Below are 24,685 nucleotides of genomic sequence, written 5' to 3'. Positions count from 1 at the left end.
AGGAGCTTAATGGGGGAAGGAGGGAGGATATATGAAGGCCTCGCAATTTCATCTACCTGCTCAATTTGCTCAAATCCTGTTGTTTCCTGTGAGTAGAAATAGCTGAATCTCTGGCTGGATATTATGCCGGAATATAAAACATCCTGAGAACAAGCTGCATTCTGTTAGTTGGGGATTGAGTGTGACGACAACCCTCCATCAGCCCAAAGTCAGCACCTTTCCTCACCTGCCTTCAGGCTCTATTTTATGAATTCCCATTAAGCTATATCCTTTGTCCTGAAAGAATTGTTCTTAACCTTGGCCGCGCATTAAAACCATGGTGGGGAGGGAAGAGGAGAGATTCTAAATTCTGAATGCCCAGGCCCCACTCCAGACTAGAGGAGTGTGGGAATGGGAGGAGACGGTGTTAATACTTTGTTAAATTGAATTTTATACCTGGGTAATTCTAGGTCCGCATGCAGTGGTTTTAACTTACGTTTCCCTGATGGCTAATGATCCTGAATATCTTCGTATGTGCTAATTTGCCATTTATATACCCTTCTTGGTGAAATTATCTGTTCATATTTTTACCCATACTCTGACTAGATGGTTTGTATTTTTGCTTTTGTGTTTTAGCATCCTCGGGTTGTCTAGATACTTCATTAGTTAAGGCATTTGCCAGTATTTTCTCCACCATAGCTTATCCGGCCGTCTTCACAGGAGCAGCCACAGAGCAAAAGCTTATAATTTCGAGGAAGTCCGATCTGTCAGGTTTTGCTTTCATGGGTTGCATTTTCAGGATAAAGTCTAAAAATGTGCTGTTGAGCTCTAGACCCTGAAGACCTTGCCTTATATCTTCTTCCAGAAGTCTTACAGTTTTACGTTTAAATGTGTTAAAACATAACTAAAGAAAATAACTTAGATGATCCAAACTTTAATACTTCATAAAGCGGGCTGCCTCATTATGTCAGAACAGAGTTTTGGAGAATGGCAAAAGGCAGAAAGCTTTTCTAGGATAAATAACAAGGGAAAGACAAATTATGTTTGGCTGGGGCCACATGGTTGGTGTTGTTTGGGGTGAGAAGGCCCAGAGTTGGCTTGGCACTTGGGGATTGGCTGACTGGATATATCGCATTTCTAGTGAAGCGGAGTATTTACAAGGACCTGAAAGTTCTCTAAGTTTCCGCTTGCCGATGTGGCAACCTGGGCAGGAGCGACTCCATCTTGAGCCTAGAAATTTATTTCAACAAATCTACACTCCATGTTTAGTTAATTTGCATGTAATATGTGGGATGTAGATCTAGGTTCCTGTTGTGTTTTGGTTTGTTTGTTTTGTTTTGGCCTACGGATGTCCAAATATCAGTATTTTTTAATGTTTATTTTTGAGAGAGAGCGAGCGTGAGAAGGGGAGGGGCAGAGAGAGAGGACAGAGGATCCTAAGTGAGGTCCATACTGATGGCAGTGAGCCCAATGCCGGCCTTGAACTCATGAACGTCGAGATCATGACCTTAGTTGAAGTTGGGTGCACAACCGACTGAGCCATCCAGGTGCCCCAAGCATCAGTGGTTTTTAGCAGCACTCCAAGATGATCTCAATGTGTTAGAAATCTGAACTCTAAGGTGTTGAGCGTCACAGTAAGATTAAAAAAGAATGACAGAAGTGCGTGCTTTTAGAACATAGTATATAATGTTAAATTCTTTCATAGCCACATTCATTTCACCTATTTTTAGCTTTAAGAATATATTTAACTCAATATAGCCAAAAAACCATCATCTCAACGTGTAAATCAAAACAAATTATTCTTGTAAACAAATAATGAGACATTTGCTTCTTTTCTGGAATACATCCTTGAAATCTTTTGTGTGCTTTACATTTATAGCACATCTCAGTGGGATTCCCCGCATTTCAGGTACTCAAGAGCCACATGTGAGAAATGGCTACCCAATTCAAAAATACAGTTTTAGGGGCCCCTGGGTGGCTCAGTTCATTAAGTGTCTGGCTCTTGGTTTTGGCTCAGGTCATGATCTCATGGTTCATGAGCTCAGCCCCCGTATTGGGCTCTGCACTGACTGTGCTGAGCCTGCTTGGGATTCTCTCTCTTTCTCTCTTTCTCTCTCTCTCTCTCTCTCCCTCTCTCCCTCCCCCTCTCTCTCTGCCCCTCCCCTGCTCATTATCTCTCTCTCTCTCTCTCTCTCTCTCTCTGCCCCTCCCCTGCTCATTATCTCTCTCTCTCTCTCTCTCAAAATAAATAAACTTAAAAGATGTTTTAAAAAATACAGTTTTACACAAAAACAGTCTTTTTCCCCACCCCTGTTCTTTCCATGTTGCTGACTGAATGTTCCCATACAATTTCTACCTGGCACAAATGTAGGACTGCTCATTTCAAACAACACAGGCTGATTGAGAGAACTTTGCTTCTGCTTCTGGAGGGATGAAACCAGTCTCTTCTAGACAGATTCACGCCTAGTGGAATGTGCTGTCATAAATATTTACATTGGACTGACATAGATGGGCCCAGAGCCTTGGAGCCATGATGTCCTGCTGTACTTTGACTCTTAATCTTATTTTCCCACAACTAAAGTTATTAAATTCGCAGGAGTTTGGAGGGTGTTCTAAATTCATGAGGGTTTTGTTTCTGGATGGAGCCCTGCAGCAGTGAGGGTCGGACAAGGTCAGTTTTACGTGTTCTCATTTCAAGTGTCTAAGGAACAAAGAGCTGAGCAGGACTGATTTCCATTCCACAAATGGAAGCAGCCCAGTTTCAATTCATGTGCCCTTAGCCATATGGCATAGACTGGAATGGAAGTTCTCATCCTCAGCACTGTTGACATTTTGGATTGGATTTTATTGTGGAGCGCAGTCCCGCACACTGTAAGATGTTTGGTGTCCTCTCTGGTCTCCAGGAGCCACATATTCCACGGGTGCGACAAACCCAAATGGCCCCTGGGGGTAAAAATCATTCCCGGTTGAATTACTGTGTCAGAATGAAAGAAATTTCTAATTCATCTATTGGCTTTTTGGTTTGTTTGTTTATCTTTGGCCTAATTTGAAGTTTTGCATGACTAACTGCATTCAAGGGGTTAAAAGAGAAACTGAGGCATATTAAAAATGTTAAGAGTTTATTTGAGCAAAAATCACTGAACCAGGCAGTATACAATTTGGCAGTTAGAAAGGAGCTCCTAGGAGCTGTGCAAAAGAAAGACTTTTAGCGGCAGAAAGGAGTGGGAACAAGAAAATTACACTGGCCAAAAAGCAGGTTAGTTACTGCAAGGTTACTTTCCCTTAGGGGTGGCAGGGGGCAGTCAGGCATATTACCTAACGTGCTGACCAGATGATTCCCGACTGATTTGTTACAGAATCATCTATCATAGCTGTTAGCTCAGGAAACAAAGGGGTGAGCCCTGGCCCTGCCTCGGCCAACTGCTCTGTCCCGGGTAATTCTGAGGTGAATTTGCCATTAGAGAAGCTCGTAACTCAAGAGACAAGGGTTTGGAAAAGAGAAAGGGAGAGTTTTATTTCAGGTGCCGGCAGCCAGGGGAGATGGCAGGCTCAAGCCTTAACAACTGACCTCTCTGTTGGCAAGGTGGGCACGTAGAGTTTTCTAGAAGGACGTTCAGGGGGGCACATGCAAGAGAGCAGGCAGGGAGCGTGTGACCACAGGTGGGGGTCTGTGCGTGCTCACCATGTAATCTCAGGCAGGGAAGGGGATGGAATGTGGTCTTCTGGGCTTTCTGTTGCTAGTAGGGCTTTTCTGGCCTAGCATTGGGAATGTTTCGGTCATCGTAAAACATCTTTGTCAATCCCTCAAGAACGTGCAATGACAGATAAGAACAAGTGGTTTAGGTACAGCATGAGTTAAGTGGTCTTTTTCTGGTTTTAATTGTTGGGTTCTATAGTTGAGCAAGAGGGCTTACTGACAGATTTGAAGAGTGTGTTTCTGGGAGAGCCAAAACTGTAATTAAATCTCCGTTTGGTGATGTAGGGCTTAGCGTAAGTGACTCCATTGGGGGCTCATTGTCCTGTTTTTTTAATACTTGAATAGTATGAGATAGTCTACTCCAATGTGTTTTCCTCTTTGAGGGGGAAAGTATGTTTCTGAAAGTGCATGTGACAGTAGGGACAGGACATCTCTTTAATCATCGAGAAAATGGCACTCTTAATTTCAGGCCATGGTACCATGGACTCCTTGAGACACGGAAATGGGACGGATTCTCATCTAATCTTTGATAGTAGATTTATCATCGAAATAGACTTCTATTTTCTGCTTGATGAATTCCTATTCAACCTGTGAGGCCAGATCAATTGCCTCCTCATTTGTCAAGACTTCGCTAATGTAGGGGAGGAAAAAATTTGTTTTTTCCCTTTTAGGTTCTTGGGCTGATCTAACAATTGACCCAAGGCAGATTAACAGGGGAGAAACAAACTTTATGTGTAGGAGAGCCCCATTAAAAATTAGAGCCCCGGGGCACCTGGGTGGCTTGGTCGGTTAAGCGTCCGACTTCGGCTCAGGTCATGATCTCACAGTCCGTGAGTTCGAGCCCCGCGTCGGGCTCTGTGCTGACAGCTCAGAGCCTGGAGCCTGTTTCAGATTCTGTGTCTCCCTCTCTCTCTGCCCCTCCCCTGTTCATGCTCTGTCTCTCTCTGTCTCAAAAATAAATAAATGTTAAAAAAAAATTAAAAAAAAAAATTAGAGCCCCATAGGCAGTTGAGTAATTGAAGCTTCTGTAACCTCCTGAGCTAAAGAAAGGGGTAGGGGACTGGGGATGAAAAGGGGAAGAAGGGCCATTCACAGGAGTAGAGGGGTGATGTTTGGAAAGTAAGCCTGCCCTGTTACGCAGATGTGTTTCTTAGGTAAAAGGTGGTCTCTTAGAATAGCTCCCTTCCTGATACAAATTGAAGCAGTTGAAAGGGAGGTGCAAAGAGCTCTTCCTGAATCTCTTGGGTTTTGATCGCCTTTAGCTCCAAACAATCTTTATGCCAAAGAAACCTATTTTGGGGTGGCAAAATCTGTTCCCTTCACTAATGTCCCAAGGCAGAAAAATGACACCTTTATCGGTCTTCTTGCTTTCTGGCAAAGTTCTGCTAAAGGCATCTATTCAGGATTACGGTCATCCCTGCATAGTGAGTGGGAAAAAAAAGAATGGTTGCAGGCAGGTGACATAGCAGGTAGAAGCTTCAAGTTGAGACAGAGGTAAGCCTGATTAACCCAAGAAGCATGTTTCATGTACACACAGACGTGGACAGACCAAAAGTAGTGAGTGGATGCATGCTGGGTACATTGCCAAGAAGCTCTACAAAAAAATCTTTAAAGATTAATAAAGAGGCTTAATGACCTCGTAAAGGGAACTCCAAAGACCAAAGTAGTTACGAAACACGGTCATCAGTGCTGCTCGTACCCTTAAGTAAACTGGACTCAATGTTGTAAACTCATGTGATCGGTGACTTACAAGATGTATGAATTGACGTTCATGGTGAGTGTCGTTTGGAGTCAAAGATCTGTGAATAAAAAGTTACTGTATTGATGCTGAACTATTCATTTACACAAAACATGACACTACTGTTACTAGATGGAAATTTGACGGTTTTACTTTTCCGCAGTGCACATTGGGGAGAGGTCTAAATTCTCCAAGTGGGTCTGCTTGGCTGAATTGGAGTCTTTGGAAGAACCATATATCAATTCACTTCTACCTGTGATAAAGAACAAGATCCTAAACAAGCCAAATTTTGCCTAAGTACCAGAGACAAATTCAATGTACCTTTAAGAAGAAATATTTAATTCACTGGTTCCCCGATTTTAAGGCACTTAAGAGTTTCAGACACTAATGAGGAGGAGCAAAAAGAAGAGAAAGAGGAGGAGAAAGAAGAAGGGGGGGGGAAGGAGGAGGAAGGGGAGGAGGAAGAGGGGGTGGGGGAGGGGGAGGAAAGGGAGAGGAGGGAGGAAAGGAGGAGGAAGCAGAGGGAAGGGGGATGGGGGAGCCTAAGACTTCCCATCCAGGGCTGAACAGCTAAGCTGCTCCAGATTTTATCTTGAAGTCTACCTTGAACTTCAGTAGTCGTTCTCCCCACTAAGGACAAACAGACAACTAGCAATAATGAGAGAGGCCACAGCACAGGTGTGTGACTGACTCATGGGAGGTCCTCAGGGGCTTCCCAGGGAGAGAATGCACGGATTTGCAGTTACTGGTTTCAGACCAAACTTGGAAATCACAAAGGGGTGAATATGGGGTGAGTGGAAAAGAACAAATATGTGGGTGATCCGCTTCCGCTGTAGGGCAAATCTACAAATACCAGCTGACCACTCACACTGCGAGAGGCCCTTTGGGAGAACCAAGGATAGGGAAGCTGAGGTTCCTGAATATCTGGAGCTTCATGGCCTTAGTTTCCCCGTGGTGCTTCTCGTGAGAACCCTGAGAGGCCACATATGATAGCTTTTGATTTCCTACTCTGCTTGAGTTTCTCATGTACATGACTTTTAATTTGCAAGAGAGGAAGGATGGGTGGGATCACAGCTTCTGGATCCAGTGTGCTTGGGTTTCAATCTTTGCTCTGCTGCTCACTGCTTTTGTAACCTTGACCACGTTCTGTCACCTCTATGTGCCTCTGTTTCCTCACGTGTAAAGAAGCAACAATGACAGTGCCTATTGTGTAGGTTTGTTACTGTGATTAGGTGGTTTATTAATGTATCATTCTTATATTACTAATATAGTCAAAGTGCTTGGAACAGTAGCTGTCCCATAGAAAGCACTCGAAGTATTAGGTCTGTTAGATCATACCAATTAGAACTTTTATCGTGGAATATAAGCTTTATAACCATTTTAGTCAGCCACCAAAATAAAAACAGTCATCGTCTTTATAAAAAGAAGATAATGCCAGGCAGCAGCAGGAGAAGAAAGATTATTTTTAAGAATGGCTTTAGTAAAGATTACAAAGACCTCCTTTACATACAAGAACTTCAGGAAGTATGTTGGGGTCAAGTTAATTGTTCACATACAGATAGGAGCCTGGTTGCCAATGACCATATTTATCTATAAATAGCCAGTTGACCTTGCCAAAGTGAAGAAAACAGATCAAGTCATTGAATGAAGACTGAAATTAAATGATTTCTAGTAGCAAAGCAAATAAGCATAAAAAACAGTACATGCATCACTTAATATATTTCTTCTGCAAAACTTGTGAGAGCCTGTCGGAAAAGTTATTTTCCAAGAAGCTTGAACAGCAACTTCAACTCCAAGAAGAAGAGTTTTACTTTAATTCTATTAGAGATGGTGGCCAGAAGGGTCAGTAGGGGAGTTTTTTGTCATGTGGACATCTCAGCACTGCTTTCAAATTAGTACTAACACGCATTCTGAATGCATGATTGAGACACCAAAGAGCTTTCAGAAAAAACTGATGATAGGGGAAAAGAGGCCTGAGATCCCTTGGGGCAGAATAATCATACTGTGCTTCTCCTTTTGTCCTGACATTAAGGGATCAAGGGTGTCAGGAGGAAGAGGGAAGAACCTTTGACCCCAAGAAGAGCGAAGGTTCTTATCAAATCTAACTAAGTAAGCATGTGAGCATGTGACTTTTCTGTTTGTGGTTCTGATGAGAAGCAGTAACTCAACAGCTGAAAAGAGTCAAAAGAAAAAGGTCTTTGGCCATAAACTGGCTTGAGATGCTGAGTTTAGATCTTGAGATCAGCATTTCTCAACCTCGGCACTATTGCCATTTGGGGCCAGATCATTCTATGTCATGGGGGCTGTCCTCTGCATCGTGGGATGTTAAGTAGCGTCTCTAGTCTTGACCCGCTGAATGTCAGTAGCACCTGCCCCAACTCTCTGCAGTTGTGAGGATCGAAACTGTCTCAGACATTGACAAATGTCCCCTGGGAGGCAAAATCCCTCCCAGTTGAGAACCACTGCTTTAGATGGTCTGACCCAGGTCAAAAGATATAGAGCAGTGCTTCTCAAAATATCTGTAGGACAAAACAGTTTTGAAAGAATTTCTAATCTGTTGTCAATCAATACATTTTAAAGCACAATAACAATGAATTATTTTTATTTTTTTTTAATGTTTATTTTTTGAGAGAGAGCACGAGTGGGGCAGGGGCAGAGAGAGAGGGAGACACAGAACCCGAAGCAGGCCCCGGGCTCCGTGCTGACAGCTCGGAGCCCAGCACCGGGCTAGAACTCGCGAACTATGAGATCATGACCTGAGCAGAAGTCTGACGCTTAACTGACTGAGCCACCCAGGCACCCTAACGATAAATTATTTTTAAAAAGTAAAGTAATAAAAGGGCATAAAATACAAACAACCAGGGGCGCCTGGGTGGCTTAGTCCGTTGGGCAACTGAATTTGGCTCAGGTCATGATCTCTCGGTTCATGAGTTCGAGCCCCGTGTCGGGCTCCGTGCTAACAGCTCAGAGCCTGGAACCTGCTTCAGATTCTGTGTCTCCCTCTCTCTCTGCTCCTCCCCGGCTCGTGTTCTGTTTCTCTCTCAAAAATAAATATTTTTTTTAAAATGCCACCATTTTTATGGGTAGAATCAAATGAAATAAAATTATTCTTGAAAGTTAGCAAAAAAGTCTCCAAATGCTTACTCCCATTTCTGGACTTCCCTCATGCGGACCAGTAAAGAGCAGTAGATGGGCTCAGTCCTCAGTAACATTGATTTGGAGGACATTAGACCAGAGAAAGAGAAAATGCATTAAATCAAGTAATCCTTGCAGCAGAGTAAGAACTAGCCCTTAGGTCTTTATACTTCTTATGTTCAACTCTTGTTAGCTCTAAATTATATGATTTAGGTTAGATTTATGTTAGCTTTCAATGCTATAATTTGGAGACTTCTGTTTAATTTTTAAAAGGAGTCAGTGCCTTTTGGAAAGCATGATAGTTCATAGCTGTTATCCATGGAAAAGCTGGCTTGAGGTGCAGCATTTGGCTTGTAAATAGCGCATCATTTCTTGGATTCCTTCGTTGATTGATTTAACACGTATTTGTTCAACAAACCACAGCGTACCAGACGTTGGACTGGGTCCTGGGGATCCAAAGAGGAGTGAGCGAGAGATTCCACCAAGGAGGGAAGGTAGTGGCTCCCAGAAAATCTTCCTGGAGGAAGTGATACCCAGTGGGACCCAAGGCATGAATGCATGAATAACCATCCCCAGCGTGAAGCAGGGGAGGCTGAGCAGAGGGTAGTCTGTGGGGGACAGTCAGCAGTTAGTCATGACCCTTCCAGGGAACTGAAAGTAAAATCTGGCTGGAGCTGAGTGGAGAAAAAGAGGCCAAGGTGGTGTAAAAACAACACAGGGATCAAATCGTGAAGCCCCGTCCACTCCTGCTAGGCCAGGCATGGTACCGAGGACCCGTAACAATAGCATCACCTTCGAGTTTTCGGAAATGCAGACTCCTGGGCCCTACCCCAGATCTGCCGAATCAGAATCTGCATTTTCACAAGAGCCCCAGGACATCCTTAAGCTCAGTAGAGCCTGAGAAGCACTGCTTTGAGATATATGCGAGCTAATTTTTTTTTTACTGGCACCTTTATCCTGAAAGATATGGCTAACTAGTCTAAGGTTTTTGGGCGCTGAGTGTTGGCTAAACCAATATCCCCTGGCATCCTTGCCTGCCTTTGCTATAGGTAACAGGCAGATGAGCATGTAGCTCAATGTAGTCTTTTGTAGACCCCTTGCAGCTGGAGAAAGGGCAGAGCAGCTTGCTGGCAATCTACTAGGGTGATTTTTGAGAAAGCTACTGCTTTCCTGATTAAAATAACGGGTATGTCCAGCAGACCCTTTTGCCATTTCTTTCTGCCTTTAATGGGAATGTGGTTCCTTGAGCTGTGGCAGACTTCTGTTTATTTTTTTAATTTTTTATTTATTTTTGAGAATGAGCATGCATGGGGGAGAGGCAGACAGAGAGGGGAACAGAGGTTCTGAAGCCAGCTGTGTGCCGACAGCAGTGAGCCCAACATGGGGCTCGAACTCACGAAAGGTGAGATCACGACCTGGGCTGAAGTCAGACTCTCACCTGACAGAGCCACCCGGGTGCCCCCAGCCTTCTTGATCATAGGAGAAAGGCTAGTGCTAGCCCTGACTTGTCGGACAGCAGAACCTAAGCCAGGAGATAGTTCCTCCAGAAACTATCTGTTGGGTTTTTTGTTACTTGCAACCGAACGCAATCCGGGGGCTAGCCCAGAATGACAAATCATTAACATATACGTTAGTATTCTGTTAGTACATATACAAAATTCAAAACAATACTTGCTTACACAAGAGCTACATTTGCTGCCTTCTCCCCTACAGAAAAACTCAGTGATCCGCAACCTAGGCGACAATGGCACTTACCACAAAACACCAGGAACTCTGTTTGCAGTCTGCCTTTCTTACTGTGGGACTTCCATCCTCATGATCGTTGTGAAATTCCACTCAGCACATCTGCCCTCCAGGTCAATAGGCCACTTCCTCATTGGTAAGAAGCCTTCCTTGAAGTCCCACACCACACTTCAACATGCCGTGTTGACCAGACTGCAAAGGAGGCTGTACTGTTGTGTTGTTTTCTGGTTTACCAGTACTAAACTAAAAACCAGAACTCTATGACAAAGTAAGTGGGAGAGAATAGATGCTTGATATCCATATATTTCTTGAAGATTCTTTTCTTAAAAAATATTTTTAACATTTATTTATTTTTGAGAGACAGAGAGAGAATGAGCAGGGGAGAAACAGAGAGGGAGACACGGAATCTGAAGCAGGCTCCAGGCTCTGAGCTGTCAGCACAGAGCCCGACGCGGGGCTCGAACCCACGAACCGTGAGATCATGACCTGAGCTGAACTCAGTTGCTTAACCGACTGAGCCACCCAGGTGCCCCATATGTATCTGGAAGATTCTACCACAAGCAAGTTTGCGTTTCAGGAAGGTCATTCTGATAGTAGTGTGGAGAACAGGTTGTAGGGAAGGAAGACTGGAGGTAGGCCACTGATGAGGCAGTAGAATACTCTAGAGGTAACAAACTACAGACCGTAAGATGGCCAATTCTGGCCCACTGATTATTTTTGTAATTGAAGTTATATGACAACATAGGAAGGCCATAAACTTAGATATTATTTATGTCTGTGTAGAGGAAGAAAATCCCCTTCTCTCTACCCTTCTGAGTTCTTGGCTACAAAACCTATAATCAAGTACAGATCAACAGGAGAAAACAAACAGAAGTTCGATAACATGTATACTTTCTGTATAATGGGAGAGACCCAGGAAAACTGAGTAAAACTCCTTGAAATGGCCGAAGTCACTACTTTAAATACCATCTTCAGCTAAAGATGAAAAAATGATGTTAGAGTTTGGGAAGAAGCCAGTTATGGGAGATTACCAGGAAAAGCACAGCAAACAACAGTTAGATTGGTTAGACAGACTTAAATTGGTGCCTTCTCCATTTATAAAGGAGTTTCTAGAGATTTAGAGTTCCTCATCTTTTCCTAGTACAGAGAGGGAGACCTTACCAATGGCAATTTCCTTTATAAGTGTGAATGTCCTTTAGAAAAAGGTTAACTTCTGTATTTCCAGAGATTCTCCTGTGTCTACTCTTGCTCAAAAATAATCAGCTCAAAATATTCCTTCCACCAAAGAGGCACATTTGGGGGTGACAAATTCTGCTCTCCTTCAGCTGCATTCTATGACAGCAGAGTTGAGCAGTTTTGACAGAGACCGTCTGGAACTTATAAACTCCCAAGTATTTACTTTCTGGGCCTTGACAGCAAAAACATGCAGACTTCTGCTCTAGAGGAGGGATGGAGAAAATGAACACTTCCAGAAGACATCAAGGAGGTAGAAAGGGCAGGTGATTGTTCAGTGTAGGGGACTGGAGGCAGAGTAGAACTCTGTCTTGAGTAGGCAAAAAGTCTTGAAATCCTAAACCAGGCCCAGATCACTGCCTCACAGATACACATTTATTTTCACTGAAGTACAGTTGAACGTACAAAATCCTATCAGTTTCAGTCGTACAACATAGTGAGTCAACATTTATAGACACCACAGTAAGTGTAGTTACCATCTGTCACCATACGACATTATTACACTATTATTGACTATATTCCCTATGCTGACTTCTCTGTGACTATCTCTGTGAGTCTGTCTTCTGTTTGGTTTATTTATGTGTTTTTTTTTTTTTTTTTTGATTCCATGTGAGTCATGGTATTTGTCTTTGAATAATTTCACTTAGCATAATGCTCTCAGGGTCCATCCATGTTGTTGTAAATGGCAAGATTTCACTTTTCATGGCTGAATGACATTCCATTGTGTACGTATACTACGTCGTCTTTATCCATTCATCTGTCAGTGGACATTTAGCTTCTTCCATGTCTTGACTATTGTAAATAATGCTACAATGAACATAGGAATACACGTATCTTTTTGAATTGGTATTTTTGTTTTCTTCAGATAAATACCTAGAGATAGAATTGCTGGATCATGGGGCACCTTGGTGGCTCAGTCAGTTGAGCGTCCAACTCTTGGTTTCCGCTCAGGTCACCATCTCATGGCTTTGTGGGTTTGAGCCCCGTGTCAGGCTCTGTGCTGGCAGCTTGGAGCCTGCTTGGGATTCTCTCCCTGCCCCTCTCCATTCATGTTGTCTCTGCTCTCAAGGTGAACCAATGAACTTAAAAAAATTGCTGTATCACATGGTAGTTGTATTTTTAATTTTTTGAGGAACTTCCTACTGTTTTCCATAGTGGCTGCCCTGGTTGACATTAGCACGAGTAGTGCACAATGGTTCCCTTGTTCCCACGTCCTCACCAACACTTGTTATGTCTTGTCTTTTTGATATTAGCCATTCTGACAAGTGTGAGGTGATACATCCTTCTGGTTTTGATTTGCATTTGGTGATCAATGTTGTTTAGTATCTTTTTATGTGTCTATTGGCCATCCATATGTCTTCTTTGGAAAAATGTGTATTTAGATCTTCTGTCCATTTTTTTTTTGAACTTTTGAATAAGATTATTTATTTTTTTTCAAGCTTCTCTAATTTATCTTTACTTTTTTTAATATATGAAATTTATTGTCAAATTGGTTTCCATACAACACCCAGTGCTCATCCCAAAAGGTGCCCTCCTCAATACCCATCGCCCACCCTCCCCTCCCTCCCACCCCCCATCAACCCTCAGTTCTCAGTTTTTAACAGTCTCTTATGCTTTGGCTCTCTCCCACTCTAACCTCTTTTTTTTTTTTTTCCTTCCCCTCCTCCATGGGTTTCTGTGAAGTTTCTCAGGATCCACATAAGAGTGAAAACATATGGTATCTGTCTTTCTCTGTATGGCTTATTTCACTTAGCATCACACTCTCCAGTTCCATCCACGTTGCTACAAAAGGCCATATTTCATTCTTTCTCATTGCCACGTAGTATTCTATTGTGTATATAAACCACAATTTCTTTATCCATTCATCAGTTGATGGACATTTAGGCTCTTTCCATAATTTGGCTATTGTTGAGAGTGCTGCTGTAAACATTGGGGTACAAGTGCCCCTATGCATCAGTACTCCTGTATCCCTTGGATAAATTCCTAGCAGTGCTATTGCTGGGTCATAGGGTAGGTCTATTTTTAATTTTTTGAGGAACCTCCACACTGCTTTCCAGAGCGGCTGCACCAATTTGCATTCCCACCAACAGTGCAAGAGGGTTCCCGTTTCTCCACATCCTCTCCAGCATCTATAGTCTCCTGATTTGAAAAATATGGAACGCTTCATGAATTTGCATGTCATCCTTGCGCAGGGGCCATGCTAATCTTCTCTGTATCGTTCCAATTTTAGTATATGTGCTGCCGAAGCGAGCACTTCTGTCCATTTTTTTTTTTTTAATTTTTTTTTCAACGTTTTTTATTTATTTTTGGGACAGAGAGAGACAGAGCATGAACGGGGGAGGGGCAGAGAGAGAGGGAGACACAGAATTGGAAACAGGCTCCAGGCTCCGAGCCATCAGCCCAGAGCCTGACGCGGGGCTCGAACTCAGGGACCGCGAGATCGTGACCTGGCTGAAGTCGGACGCTTAACCGACTGCGCCACCCAGGCGCCCCAACTTCTGTCCATTTTTTAATGGGATTCATATTTTTTTGGTGTTGAGTTATATGAGTTCTTTACATATTTTGGATATTAACCCCTTATCCTTAGCAGATATCTTCTCCCATTCAGTAGGTTGCTTTTTTGTTTTGTTGGTGGATGGTTTTCTTCACTATGCACAAGATTTTTAGTTTGATGTAGTCCCAACTGTTTACTTTTAGTAAATGCAAGTTTATATGGGAAGGTTCTCGTGAGACTTATGGTTTATCATTATGTATAGTCCATGAACTAAAGAACCAGAAAGACTAATTTAGGTTTTGAGCTCTTGGCTTTGATGAATAAAGTGAAAGGGGACCAGTGTCCATTTGAAAAGGGAAGAGAATGAACATGGAGATGTGGAGTATCTGCAACATGTCAGACATGGTGCTAGAAGTGTATTTATGCTACTTGTTAATAGCCAGTGACAATTCTTTTTAATTTTGGTTTTTGATGTTTGATGGTTAAACACATTTTTTAGGTATCAAATAAATTATCTAACGTAAGTTATGGTTTGTTCTTGTTTTGTATCTGTATTAAGGTTTGTAATTTAAAAAATTTAGGAACGTCATAAACTCGTTTTTAAAAGTTGGAAAAGAGGGTGGCTTACTCAGTCGAGTGTCCAACTTCGGCTCAGGTCATGATCTCACAGTTTGTGGGTTCCAGCCCCACGTCAGGCTTTGCGCTGACAGCGTGGAGCTTGTTCAGATTCTCTGTCTCCCTTTCCCTCTGCCCCTCCCCTGCTTGCACACTCTCTCTGTCAAAAGTAAATAAACGTTAAGAAAATAATAAAAATAAAAAATAAAAATTGGAAAAGAGAAAACAATGGGAAAAAAGCCATACTTTACCATTAGATACAATTGCTATTAATTCAGTGTCTTCTCTTTTTATCCTCCTCCTTTCCTCCAAAAGATTAAATATTAACTTTTAAATCGTGTTTTTCATACAGTTCCATATACTGCTTTTTCACTCATATCACAATTTTTTTTTGTCATTATCTGCTTTGTATCATTTTGGGTTAAAAAAAAACAAAATTCAACTGACTACATTTTGAAGATCTTACTGGCTGTTTTCAGTGATTCATGAATGCAGCATCCAGTCTAGCAGATAGAAAGAAACTCTTGAAGATCTGTACAAAAAGAAGGACTTTGACCAGTAGGAGGGAGTATAACTGAGCCAGTGTGAGTTCGCTCCTCGGGGAGTCACTGATACGCCAAGTGGAGCTGTGGCCCAAAGTAAACGTTATCTGTAGCAAGTAAAAGGATCATGGGGAGGGGCGCCTGGGTGACTCAGTTGAGCATCTGACTCTTGATTTCAGCTTAGGTCATGATCCCAGGGTTGTGAGATTGAGGCCCACATCGGGCTCTGCAGTGAGAGCGGAGCCTGCTTAAGGTTCTCTCTCTCTCTCCCTCTGCCTTTCTCCCCTGCTTGTGCTCTCTCTCTTAAAAAAAAGAAAAAGTGTGTGTGTGGTGGGGTGATCACGGGGAATAACTTCCAAAGCCATGACTCACTGAACAAGAGTGGATGGGTTCCTTTTACTTAGGGTTAGGATGAATCTTTAAATTTTTTAACATTTATTTATTTTTGAGAGACAGAGACAGAGCATGAGCCGGCCGAGGGGCAGAGAGAGAGGGAGACACAGAATCCGAAGCAGGCTCCGGGCTCCGAGCTGTCAACACCGAGCCCGACGCGGGGCTCGAACTCATGAATCGCAAGATCATGACCTAGACCAAAGTCAGACGCCCCAAGGATGAATATTTAGATAGGGAAGCCATGTCATCAAATGCAGAGGCAGGCATAAGACTGAATGCGAACCTTAAGGAAACCTGCCCATACGCACTCCGTATGTTACGTAAATGAGGCTTGTGCTCCTCCTTGGGTGGAGATTTTAATATTATAACGGGGTAGAGGTAATTGTCAATCATTCTAGAGGTCAGTCCATGGTCCATCTGTTTGATTCTGTGTCAGGGGTTACGCTCAAACTGGTCTGGGTGGTCTGGGCCCGTTGGAGGTCTTGCCAGGGCCGTCACTGTGGCTTGATGGGTGGTTTTGATTTTCATTTGCCCGGGTTAAGGGATAAGCTGTAAAGAGGAACTTAAGGACAAATGCGGGACAAAGGTTGCTGAGTATAAACAGGTGGGCAGTAAAGGTCAGGTCTTGGGGTCTAGCTGGTGACAAATCCGTCCCTCTAGTTTTATTGTGCTCATTCTTTAGGGGCACGGGGTGAAGGTCTACATTCTACAGCTACTTCGTGCTGGACGTGGGCATGGTCAAAGGAATTGATGGAGGTGCAGAGTTTTTCCTCAGCTAGTCTTAGGTATGTCTGTGTCTCGCCAGCCTTAACCCCAAGCTGCTCATATCCTTGTGTTACTGCCATCTGTAGTTTGATAGCCTCCCTGCATTTGGATACATGATACATACAAATCAGACCAGACAGTGAAATATGCAAGGTCCAAACAGCAGTAAGAGCAGTAGGATTATTCGTGGCCCCAGGAAGGGGAGAAATCATACAATTCTGGGTAAGGCTGTTTTAATAGACTGCCGACCTCATCAGGGGATCTTCCTTTTTGGTTGAGAGTATGTAGCCAGGCTGTCTGATCAGATATTTGTTTTTTTAAATGTCGATTTTATTTTTGAGAGAGAGAGCACAAATGAGGGAGGGGCAGAGAGAGAGAGAGAGAGGGAGACAGAGGATCTGAAGTGGGCTCTGCGCCCAATGCAGGGCTCAAACTTACGAACCGTGAGATCATGACCTGAGCCAAAGTCAGAGGCTTAACCGACTGAGTCCCCCAGGCACCCCTGATGGAAGATTTTTTTAATAGCTATTTCCACTTCACTTAAAGTGTTAATCCAGGTACAGCATGGGGTATTCATTACTGCACATACCCCTCCTTCTTCTGCTAATAAGGCATCAAGAGCTAATCGGTTGTCGAGTGCTACATTGGCTAGAGTTTAGGGAAAGTGCTAAGTGTTTGAGCGCACTTCCTGTATTTTTAGCTGGAGCTTCGATGGCATCAGTTAGGTTCCTTAGAGTGACTTCATGATAGATAAAACCTCCCCAAGGGGCAGCTAGTCCAACAGCCAATCCAACACCAGCCAGAATCAGTCCTAGTGCTCTTGTTCCCCAATGGGACGACTGAGTATGATTACGGATGGTAATTCCTCTGGGGCTAATTAGACCCAACGTTCACCGTCCAACAAACTGGATGTTATCAAGGAATACATGAGCTACAGCAAGGAGTGGGAAAATAAAAGTTCTAGCTGGGGAGGCACCCCTTGGGGGTTTATGATGGGGTGATCCATGAATAGACACACCCTGTAGATGCACAGGTGATGAGGGCCTCTTTTGAGTTAAACTAGTGAAACAGTGTAGGACCCCAGCTTGGAGAGCCTTTGCATGCAGGAGACAAGGGTCCAATCGATGTGACTGCACAATTTACTTTATCCTAGGCCATCATTCCAAATGCCTTGAGTGGTAAGTAAAGCAGCTCCCCAGTAACCCCTGGGTTTTTGATCAGGCTTGTTCACGCTCCGCACTGATTTTCTCCACTGTCCCGGAAGTACTGTGCTATTTCTTTTCTGGATACCGATGAGTTTCATTTGGAGAGCAATTGTCATTAACATTAAAAGTAAGAGGAACTATAGGAGTTGGGTCCTGGTTACCATTACCTATCTTAGGAGTGCATGGATAGCACAGCTTTTGCTTTGAGGTGCGCTTTCCGTATCCTGTTCTTTCCTTCTCTGTATCATTAATAACTAGAGTAAGATGGACGCATTTCTCTGTGGGAATAGCTTAGTTGTATAGTTATGGAAGGGGAGCTTTCAATGGACTTAGGGGAGCTCATGATGAAGTTAATGTTATGGTCATTTTGTATCAGATAGAATACAGGCCATCCAGTTCTGATTTGTGGGTGCTGGTGACGTATCCAACAGTTACTCAGTTCGTTTCTCTTGGCTGTGATCCTTCTGACATCTATGAGGGAGTTAGCTCCCAGGGGTGCTTTAGTGTGTTTATAGCTCCTCGTATCGCTATGATAATAGCAACTGGGACTAACATGAATGCGTTCATTTTATTTTTATTATTTTTTTAATGTTTGTTTATTTTTGAGAGAGAGAGATGCAGAGTGCGAGCCGGGGAGGGGCAGAGGGAGAGGGAGACACAGAATCTGAAGCAGGCTCCAGGCTCTGAGCTGTCAGCACCGAGCCCGATGCAGGGCTCGAACTCGTGAACTGCGAGATCACGACCTGAACTGAAGTCAGACACTTAACCGACGGAGCCACCCAGGTGCCCCAGGACAGTGTTCATTTCAAAATCAGACCAAGGTAGGAGAGATTAGAACATAATCTATTCTGCCATGTACTAACAATAAGCTGTGGCATTTATCACCAACCAGTCACAGAGAGAATGATTTAATCTATTCGATGGGCCTGGTAGCAAACAATAAGGCTGAAGAAACCAGAACAGTGGAACTAGTATTATACAGATGGAGATTACTATAGTTGGAATGTGAGAGCCCTTACTGAATGAGGCTCTCCTTACCTTGTAAGTGTCTCTGGAACAGGAGTTTCAGGTCAGTGAGTGGCTCACAGGAGTATCTGTTGTCATCTGCTACTGTTTAGAATTTCTTCCTGGGCCTCTAGTGCAGATGCCTTTTTACTCTCCTCTGGTGGATCCAAGGTATGACTCTCTAATTTTTAAGGAAGAGTGTATGGTTCCTAGTACTAGGCAGGGCCCTGTCCAGATAGGGTATAGTTGATCCTGGGGTGACCCATGTTCCTATGCTTTTATGTACACCCAGTCCCCACGTCCATATGGGTGAAGCTTAATTTCAGGAGGTGAAAACTTTTATATTTGTTGAGTGTATCCACAACCTATTGGAAATTAATTATATGCTTGACAGATCTCTGGAGGTGAGGAGTCAGAGGTTTTTGGAAAGGGCCTCACATAAGTCTTTTCAAATGGGCTGAGCTTTTAGGTTTTGCCCTTCTGGGTAGCTCTCATTCTAGTGAGAGCTGTTGGTAGTAACTTGAACCAATTTTCCTGTGTTTCCTGGCACAACTTTGCCGGGGGCTTTTTTCAGGGTTATGTTAGTGCATTTTGCTTTCCCAGAATATTGAGGCTTCCAGACAGGGTAAAATCTCACCTTGATATTTAAGGCCTTGGCCACCTCAGAAATAATTTTTGATATGAAGGTTGGCCCATTATCATTTTGGATTGATCTTGGCAATCCAAATTGAGGAGCTCCATCCTTTTTGAAGGTCTTTGTTACATTATTAGCTCTTTCCGTCCTACAGGTAAGGCCTCAACCCATCCAGTAAATCTACCTACAAACACTAAAAAGTATCGAAACCCTCCAGGGACCACTGGCATTACAGTAAGTGCTGTTTTCCGATCTTTCCCTGGCATTGTCCCTTGGATTTGAGCTCCTCTAACTAGAGGGGGTAATGGAGGTCTGGTTTGTACAACATTTGTCTGGCAATAGGCACATTGGTTTGTTATTTTCTCAATAGTTTGTTTTATCCCTGGGGTGCTCATGATCATTATTAACCATAGGTATAAAGCTTCTTTGCTACAATGGGTTGAGTCATGTGCACTCTTAGGGAGACCCCCAACATTCTGCTTAGGTACCCAGATTCTCCCATTGTTGTTTTATCATCCTTTCTCTGATTAGCAGAGCCCACAGATAGCCCAATTTTACAACCTCTTCTGTCTCCTCCTGGGAGCAGGATGGAGTAAACTTCTATAGTGGTAGAGAGGGAGTTAGTGGCAGTTGCAAAATCTCCTTAGAGTTGACAGCCCTTTTTTGTGGCTTCATCAGCCAGATTATTTCCCTTTGTTACTTCTGAATTTGCTTTTTAATGGCCTCTACAGTGAACCACTGGCATTTCTTTAGGCTTCTGTATAGCTTCTAGCATATTGAATTTCTCTCTTCTTGCCATATTGAATTTCTCTATTCTTGCTGTAGTCCTCTTTCCCTCCATGTGGCTCCATGGCATGAATTACAGAGAAGGCATATTTAGAATCCATGTAAATGGTTACCACCTTGTCTTTACCCAATTCTAATGCTCTCGTTAGTGTGGTTATTTCTGCCTTTTTGGCTGGGCTGCCTGGGGCCAGTCTTTTAGCTTTACAGAGCATTTAGGGACATTACTGCATATCTTGCCCTTTTTAGTCCATTTTCTTCTTTTGTTTATTTGAGAGAGAGAGAGAGTGAGAGAGAGAGAGAGAGAGAGAGAGAGAGAGAGAGAGAATGAGCAGGGGAGGGGTAGAGAGAGGGAGACACAGAATCCAAAGCAGGCTCCAGGTTCTGAGCTGTCAGCACAGAGCGAGCCTGACATGGGGCTCGAACCCATGAACTGTGAGATCATGACTTGAGCCAAAGTTGGATGTCCAACCGATTGAACACCAAGGTGCCCCCATTTTTAGTCCATTTTCCATAAAACTGCTGCCATCTGTAAACCAGGTATCTTCTGCAATGGACAGAGGTTCACTCCGGAGATCTTTGGAGCAAGAGTAAATCTGATCAAGTACTTCATGATTGCGGAGTAGGGTGGCAGCTATATCTGGGAGTTATCTATCAGCATGGCCTGATGTTGTAACATTTTCTTTTGGGACAGCCACAGATGTGCCTAGGTTTCCAGAAAACTAGAAACCTGGTGTGGGGTCCAAACAATCATAGGTTGACACATAGTTTTTGTCCAGAGGCACATGACTGCTACAGCTCTTAGATAAGGGAGCCAACCCCTGGCCACCATGTCCAAGCCTAATTTGGGATCTAGCCCAGTTATATAGGCAAACAACAAACACTAAAGACCATCAGAACTAGAATCCAGTATCCACAAAGACGTGTTATTGAAACATAATTTTTCTCTAAAATCACTTTCATTTCCATCAGACAGCCAGATCGAGACTAATCGGTTTGTAAAACAATTCCGGTTTTAGCAAACTTGGCCTAATTATTTGCATTCAGCAAGAATAGCGACTGATCATGTAAGTTTTCCGAACCTGCTTTGCTAGAACTTGTATAAGGAATTTCGAATTGAATCTTTAATAGTCTCAAGGCCAGAAGCCAAACCAAATACTCGCCATCAGGTTTGCCTACAATACCTCTAGATTTGGGTGAATTCCTCTTCTCGGGGTCCCCAAAATATCATGAGGTTCCTACACTTGCCACAAAGTGCTATTCTTTACTCACCCAGTAAGGCTGCTGGGAACTCTGTAAGCAAGGTATCAGGCCAACATTTCCAAGGGGCTTTATCGGCTCCATAAAGTCAGTCTTAGTTCCTTAAAGCTGTCTGGTCATATCTGAGTATTTCCATGTCTCTCTCAAATATGATAGTCCATTCAAAGCCTTGGTAATACAATCAATATTTCCGATGGTGTCCTGTTACAAGGAGAGCCAGATTTTCATTGAACTTAAGCTATCAAAGAAAGAATAGTCATTGAGAGTTTCAGAATTCTGGAGGGTTCAGGTAGGGAGAAAAGTTAAATGTTGCCATTTGTTCACAAAGGAATATTGTATCATATTTCTATAAATCATAGATATCTTAAGAAAAAGCCTCCTTAAATCTGGATGAGCAATCATTAGAGAACCAGCAATGTTTCAAACAAGAGTCATCAAAACTATAATCATCCTCCTCAATTCATGCAGTCCCGTGTTGCTAATTCTTGTTCTATTTGAATGCAGCTTTTCCATTAGTTCTGGAAATTCTTACTCGGTTTTATGATCTTAAAAGGTATCAAAAACATGTGTTTGTCACAGAGTTCTTTTCATGAATCTCCTGGAAGACAAGATACATTTGGCAAAAGCATCAGAACAATAATTATAAATGACAAAGAAAAACTCAAAAATGGGCATGGTTAAAAATCTGAAGAGTTTGTTATAATGCAATTGACAAGGAAATCTAGTTATTTCTGTGACACACAATACTTCATTAATTAGAATGTCAAGTGATGACTTTATATCAGAACATATTAAAACTTTAAGGCTTTCATATAATTTCTAGAACAGTTATAGCATTTACCCATGTAATAGAACCTAAGGTGTATCATCATTTGTTTGACCATGTTTCCCATGTAACATAACATACCAAATAAACAAGCCTAATTAGTTAAAGGACTTCATTTATTTTTTTCCATTTTTAATTAACTTAAATTTTTTTTTAATGTTTATTATTTTTGAGAGAGAGAAACAGAGCATGTGCAGGGGAGGGGCAGAGAGGGAGACACAGAATCTGAAGCAGGCTCCAGGCTCTGAGCTGTCATTAAAGAGTCTGATGTGGAGCTTGAACTCATGAGCTGTAAGATCATGACCTGAGCTGATGTTGGACACTCAACCCACAAAGCACCCAGGCACCCCTAATTAACTTTAAATTTTTAATTCCAATTTAGTTAACATACAGTGTTATATTAGTTTCAGGTATACAATATAGTGATTCAACAATTCCATATATCAACCTTTGCTCATCATGACAAGCTCACTCCTTAATCCCCATCACCTGTTTCACCCATTCCCCCCCTCCCCCATCTCCCCTCTGGTAACCATCAGTTCTCTGTAGTTAAGAGTTTATTTCTTGGTTTCTCTCTCTCTCTCTCTCTCTCTTTTCTTTTTTACTTTGCTTGTTTGTTTTGTTTCTTAAATTCCACATAGGAGTGAAATCGTACAGTATTTGTCTTTCTCTGACTTATTTCACTTACCATTATATTCTCTAGCTCCATCCATATTGTTGCAAAGGGCAAGATTTCATTCTATTGGTTGAATAATATTCCATTTTGTATATATAACACATCTTCTTTATTAATTTATTGATGGACACTTGGGCTGCTTCCAAGGTTTGGCAATTGTAAATAATGCTGCTATAAACATAGAGGTGTATGTATCCCTTTGAATGAGTGTTTTTGTATTTTTTGGCAAATACCCATTAGTGCGATTATTGGATTGTAGAGTAGTTCTATCTTTAACCTTTCGAGGAAACTCCATACCATTTTCCACAGTGGCTGCACCAGTTTGCATTCCTACCAACAGTGCACAAGGTTTCCTTTTTCTCCACATTGCCATCAACACTTGCTCTTTCTTGTGTTTTTTATTTTAGCCATTCTAACAGGTGTGAGAGGACATCTCGTTGTAGTTTTTATTGGCATCTCCCTGGTGATGAGTGATGTTGAGCATCTTTTCATGTGTCTGTTGGCCATCTGGATGTCTCTTTGGAGAAATGGCTATTCATTTCTTCTGCCCATTTTTTAATTGGATTATTTGTTTTTGGGGTGTTGAGCTGTATCAGTTCTTTATATATTTTGTACACTAACCCTTTAGCAGGTATGTCATTTGCAGACATCTTCTCCCATTCAGTAGATTGCTTGCCTTTTAGTTTTGTTGATTGTTTCCTTTGCTGCATAGAAACTTTTTGTTTTGGTGTAGTCCCAATAGTTTATCTTGCTTCTATTTCCCTTGCTTCAGGAGACCTATCTAGAAAAATGTTGCTATAGCTGATGTCAAAAAAATCACTGCCTGTGCTCTCTTCCAGGATTTTTATGGTTTCTGGTCTCATATTTAGGTCTTTGATTCATTTTGAGTTTATTTTTGTGTATGGTGTAAGAAAGTGGTCCAGCTTCATACTTTTGCATGCAGTTGTCCAGTTTTCCCGGCACCATTTGTTGAAGAGACTTTTTCCCATTGTATGTTCTATATTCTTTCCTCTTTGTTGGAAATTAATTGACCATATAATTGTTGCTTTATTTCTGGGTTTTCCTTTCTGTTCCGTTGATATGTGTCTATTTTTAAATTAATTTTTTCTAAAGTAATCTCTACACCCAACGTGGGGCTCAAACTCATGACCCCCAAATCAAGAGTCACATGCTCTATTGTATGTGTCTATTTTTGTGCCAGTACCATACTGTTTTGATTGCTACAGCTTTGTAATAGAATTTGAAGTCTGGAATTGTGCTACCTCCAATTTTGTATTTCTTTTTCAAGATTGCTTTAGCTATTCAGGGTCTTTTGTGGTTCCATACAAATTCTAGGAATGCTTGTTCTAGTTGTATAAAAAAAATGTTGTTGGTATTTTGATAGGGATTGCATTAAATCTGTGCATTGCTTTGGGTAGTGTAGACATTTTAACAATATTTGTTCTTCCAATCCATAAGCATGGGATGTCTTTCCATTTCTTTGTGTTGTCTTGAATTTGTTTCATCAATGTTTTATAGTTTTCAGAGTACAGGTATTTCACCTCTTTGGTTAAGTTTATACCTAGATAGTTTACTATTTTGGGTGCAATTGTAAATGGGATTGTTTTCTTAATTTCCCTTTGTGCTGCCTCATTATCCGTGTGTAGGAATGCCACAGATTTGTGTACATTGATTTGGTATCCTGCGACTTGACTTAGTTAATTTATCAGTTCTACTACTTTTTGGGTGGAGTCTCTAGGGATTTCTATATATAGTATCATGTCATCTGCAAATAGTGAAAGCTTTATTTCTTCTTTACCAGTTTGGATCCCTTTTATTTCTTTTTGTTGTTTGATTGCTGTGGCTAGGACTTCAAGTACTATATTGAATAAAAGTGGTGACAGTGGACATCCTTGTCTTGTTCCTGCCCTTAGGGGAAGAGCTCTCAGTTTTTCCCCATTGAGTATGATGTTTTCTGTCAGT

General features: G+C 42.2%; 1 non-coding gene across 1 annotated transcript; it reads right to left on the bottom strand.

Annotated features, from left to right (window-relative positions):
* Positions 1 to 13,672: 13,672 nt before the first annotated feature.
* Positions 13,673 to 13,779, bottom strand: LOC131503382 (U6 spliceosomal RNA). The gene has a single exon (XR_009257447.1). It is a non-coding gene; the product is annotated as a U6 spliceosomal RNA (small nuclear RNA).
* Between the last annotated feature and the right edge of the window lie 10,906 nt (positions 13,780 to 24,685).

Source organism: Neofelis nebulosa, chromosome X (genome assembly GCF_028018385.1).
Source record: "Neofelis nebulosa isolate mNeoNeb1 chromosome X, mNeoNeb1.pri, whole genome shotgun sequence".
NCBI lineage: Eukaryota > Metazoa > Chordata > Mammalia > Carnivora > Felidae > Neofelis > Neofelis nebulosa.
This window is presented reverse-complemented; position numbering and strand designations above follow the sequence as displayed.